The 5,226-nt window shown below is 38.1% G+C and overlaps 1 long non-coding RNA gene across 1 annotated transcript; it reads left to right on the top strand.

The window, feature by feature from the left end:
* The first annotated feature begins 1,513 nt into the window (after nucleotides 1–1,513).
* Nucleotides 1,514–3,869, top strand: LOC121385656. Its single transcript, XR_005959561.1, has 2 exons — nucleotides 1,514–1,842; nucleotides 3,389–3,869. It is a non-coding gene; the product is annotated as an uncharacterized LOC121385656 (long non-coding RNA).
* Nucleotides 3,870–5,226: the final 1,357 nt, after the last annotated feature.

The following is a 5,226-nucleotide window of genomic DNA, read 5'->3' as shown; positions in this document are numbered from 1 at the left end:
GCAGCATGACTTATGATGCCTCTCATTGATGAGTGAATATGTTTTATGTCTTACTGCAGCATGACTTATGATGCCTCTCATTGATTAGTGAATATCGATTTGTTTATTTCTTACTGCAGCACGACTTATGATGCCTCTCATTGATGAGTGAATATCGATTTGTTTCATGTCTTACTGCAGCATGACTTATGATGCCTCTCATTGATGAGTGAATATCGATTTGTTTATTTCTTACTGCAGCATGATCTATGATGCCTCTCATTGATGAGTGAATATCGATTTGTTTCATGTCTTACTGCAGCATGATTTATGATGCCTCTCAGTGATTAGTGAATATCGATTTGTTTCATGTCTTACTGCAGCATGATTTATGATGCCTCTCATTGATGAGTGAATATCGATTTGTTTCATGTCTTACTGCAGCATGATTTATGATGCCTCTCATTGATTAGTGAATATCGATTTGTTTCATGTCTTACTGCAGCATGATTTATGATGCCTCTCACTGATGAGTGAATATCGATTTGTTTATTTCTTACTGCAGCATGATTTATGATGCCTCTCATTGATTAGTGAATATCGATTTGTTTCATGTCTTACTGCAGCATGATCTATGATGCCTCTCATTGATTAGTGAATATCGATTTGTTTATTTCTTACTGCAACATGACTTATGATGCCTCTCACTGATGAGTGAATATCGATTTGTTTCATGTCTTACTGCAGCATGATCTATGATACCTCTCAGTGATTAGTGAATATCGATTTGTTTCATTTCTTACTGTAACATGACGTATGATGCCTCTCATTGATTAGTGAATATCGATTTGTTTCAATCGATTGTAGGATTAGACATCATTTTGGAATCTATGGAACGTCCTCTAGCAAAATCTGAAATAACCTGTTTTGTGGGTATTAGTTAGACATTATTTTGTTTTACAAAGTCATCGTTGAGAGATTTTGCGAATAAATGTAAACAATCTGCGTCAACTTACGACTAACTGGAGTAAACTGAAATATTTTTTTCTGATTCTCTTTTAAATTAAATTTTAAATTTGTTTTGAAAATCTTTCAACCAACACCTGTAAGCTAATTGTTTCTCAGCAGGTGATCAAATAGAGACTGAGAGTCATTGATCACTGTTTAACGCTATGTGAAGGTTGTACTGTCATATACTTATATTTAGTTTTAAATACTATCTCGGAGAAGCACTCATACCTGTTTAACGCTGTGTGAAGGCTATACTGTCATATAATTATATTTCGTTTTAAATACTATCTCGGACAGGCGCGTACCTGCTTGTACGCAAGTACGCAGTGGCGTCGACATAATTTTTCCAAAAAAACAAACAAAAAAATGTGCGCGCGAGAGAAAAGGAGAGGGATAACCAAATTGTAGAATAATGGCACATTGTCAGGTTCACGCACACACGCACATAGACTAGACTGTCTCACTCTGACGTCATCCAATACAACATGACGACACATATTTTAGTGACGTTCGCCGCTTGCAATATACATTAGGTGGTACGCTAGTTAAAATGTTGGATGCTCAGAAAACGCTTTATTCGTATTTTGCGACGGGCCATCAACGTGATCAACCTAAAGTGCATGAACATGCTAATAATAATGATAGATCTAATATGCCTTCTGCGGAGCAGGCGCATTGTTCAATCAGCTTGTTGGAACATGCCGCTGAAGTGTCAAAAGATTCGGCTAGAGCTACAACATGATCGGGCTATCCAGACCCGGCACACATCACAGTCCGTTCTGAAGACTCGCTAAAGTTAGCATTACTGGAGAATGACTTGGACTGGACTAAAGCGTATACATTTCCAAATAAGTAAGTTCTTTAAGTTTACTGTATTCTGGTAGCTACTAAATAACTTACAAACTGTATGCGTACATTTTAAATAGCTTCCTAAATAACTTACAAACTGTATGCGTACATTTTAAATAGCTTCCTAAATCACTTACAAACTGTATGCGTACATTTTAAATAGCTTCCTAAATCACTTACAAACTGTATGCGTACATTTTAAATAGCTTCCTAAATAACTTACAAACTGTATGAGTAGATTTTAAATAGCGTCCAGTTCGCTTGTAACGCTCACATTATAAGAAAAGCCACATGATCTGGCCCTATACATAATGTACCATAGACTAGACTTAGTGTATATCACTGCTCGTACAATATCTAGCACTTAGTTTTATATATATCACGAATGCCCTCTATATTTGTATGGTTAGCACCCGCTATAAATAGATCTCTGTTCATGGAAAAAAACAAAAAAACAATTGTGACGTGCTATGTAAACATAACATATGACGTCATTCAAAATATACACTAACAGGCTAATAGGCTAAGCTAATAGGATTTGTAATAGTTATATCACGGTTTTGACGAGTTAACTGTATTTAGACGGCGGCACGAGACAGAGTCGAGTGCCCGCCGTCTAAATACAGTTAACGAATCAAAACCAATGATATAACTGTTTTGTACCATGATTGACGCGTCTGTGAGGGGCGTGGCCTAAAAACTGTGCAGTTAACTTCAGACCCCCCTACAACACTCGCACCTTCGATGCTCGACTGTAAATTTAGAATCCACATCAAAAATGGCTGAGTACGCCCCTGTCGGAGATACATTCATACCTGTTTAACGCATTTGCACCTGGACCAGTCTTTCACTATGATTAGGTCAATATTTATACCATATAATTACATAATGGTTATGAATTTATTTGTCAAAATCCAAGGTTTTGTGGGTGTTATTTTTACGTATAGCTTCAATTATACGGTATGGAATTATCTGTGAAAGTTTTGAATGCGTGTTTTTACAGTTGTACGGTAAAGTTTTCAGTGTGGCCAGGTTGCTATAACGATAGCCTTGAGTCGGCCTGTGCGAGAGTGTATGATGCGAAGTGTCCGGGAATGCACGTGCAGCAAGTGTGAGTGTGAATAAAATAGTTTGTGTGCTTGGGTCTGGGCAGTCAATCGAAGTTTGCAGTGTGCACGGTTGTGCCAAAAATGTGGAGAAAGAAGTAGTTTTTCTGTGGTGAACATTGGATTGGCTTGAGTTGTATATTTATTTAGTTGGGAAGTAATTTATTCATCATAAATTGTATTAATGTGTATATAGATGTACAGATATATATATTTCATGTTTGAACGTAACAGTATGTCACGCAATGTCATAAAGTAAGGTGAAGTCGCGCAGTTACAAAGTGAAGTGGAGTTTAGCTTTAAATGTGATATTTACTGCTGTGTGTGTACAGAAATGTACGTGTATTTATTCCAGGGATGCAGTACGTAAGATGGATTTCTTACGCCAGTAAAATAAGGTTACTGGATGAATTTATTTTGAAAATGTTATATTTTCATTATAGTGTCCCAGAGCGGATTTAGACCAGGGACCAGTCTTCCTATCCGGTATTGTCGGAGTACATGTGTACGAAGTCAACGTGTTGAGGTCTTGTGTGGATAGTCGACGTGGACAACCCAGTGTGATCGTCAGTGGCTTGAGATGGCCGTAGTGAGCTCCAGTGTAGCGGTTTACTGTTGTATCTTGAACAGTAGGACAGACGTAACTATTGGAACGAGCGTGACTAGTGACTATTGATACTATTGTAAATGAATGTTGAAGACAGAAACGTTCAGATGTGTATTTTGCAGCGCTGAGACTTTTCCCTAGATGAACTGAGATGTATTTTAGTTCATCGAGACATTTTTGTATACATTATTTTGGGGATGGGTTTAGTTTTGGTGTATTATAGAGTGTGATGTGTGATATTCATTTGTATATATTTTGTAATTAAATTATTTGAATATCACTTAGCCTTAGCAATAAAAGACTAATAACACATGCAACTATAACTGGAATTGTTAAAACCTGCTTGGTTAGGTACAGCAGACTATATAAGGTTCTATACTAATAACCCATGAACTTTTTTTTTTTCAACCAGTCGCAAAACATTTTGTAGCTTTGTACAACCTCTGTTTAGACCCGAGACATTGCTTATTTTCTTCTTTATTGGATCCCGATTAGAATCATCTAAGGGGAAAATATGTAATGGAGGATTCGTCACGAGTATTTTTTAATATGGAAAATATCAACCGATGTTAATCGGTATTTGTCGAGACTCTGCTTCGGCAAACACCGATTAACTAGACGAGGGTTGATATTTTACATATTAAAAAACACCGAGTGGCGAATTCTATTTATTCTGTAACACATTCAGTAAAATGCTAATGCAGCAAGGTATATCATAAATGAAACGTACTATGCGATTCCTCCGTCAGTCGTAAAACGTCATATTCTGTCAAAACTCTGGTGGCTATGTTGTCGGGTCTTCATGGGCGCAGCGATATTGGTCTGAGCACTTGGCCCACTCTTGCTCAAGTAAATAAGTCTTATTGTGAGTCCAATACTGTATTGTTCTTTATGGTGAAAACGTGGAACCAGATCTTGATTTAGACCATTACTCGACTGAAAGATATTTCTTACCTCTTTTCATTTCTGCACATAACTCAAAAATGACAAAAACGCACTTGCTCCACTATTGCAGTGGCTCAAATCCATAAAGTGGGTATGCACTTAAGGTGAACTTAGCGCTAAGACAGCTCCGTGGAACGGGGTCCTGGGACGTACGTAGCGGATGCGAGAGGACACCAAACTCACCACTACCCATACCCACACCGAAAACAAAGACATTGGGCTATTTCTCGTTCCAACCAGTGCCCCACGACTGGTATATCAAAGGCCGTGATATGTGCTATTCTCTCTGTAGGGTAGTGCATATAGACGATCTCTTGCTACTAATGAAAACAAAAATGTAGCGGGTTTCTTCTCTAAGACTCAGAATTACCAAATGGTTGACATCCAATAGCCGATGATTAATAAATCAATGTGCTCTAGTCGTGTTCTTAAACTTTAACTTTTATTCAAGGAAGTAAGTTTGTACTTGTTTAGGCAACACAACTACTAAAACGTGTGGATGGGGAAGAGGACAATGCCCCCTTCCAACTCTTAAGGATTATGAATCCCCTCGTTGAAAGACGATATATAACTTGTCCCTCTCCTGGCAGCTATTGTGTGTGTGTGTGTGGTGTGGTGTGGTATCTCTCGGTCTCTCCCTGTCTCTATATATTTATTTATCACTCTCGCACACACACACACACGTGTCTCCTGTCTGTCTGTCTGTGTCTCTCCCTCCCCCCCCCTCTG

This window comes from Gigantopelta aegis, chromosome 11 (assembly GCF_016097555.1).
Source record: "Gigantopelta aegis isolate Gae_Host chromosome 11, Gae_host_genome, whole genome shotgun sequence".
NCBI lineage: Eukaryota > Metazoa > Mollusca > Gastropoda > Neomphalida > Peltospiridae > Gigantopelta > Gigantopelta aegis.
This window is presented reverse-complemented; position numbering and strand designations above follow the sequence as displayed.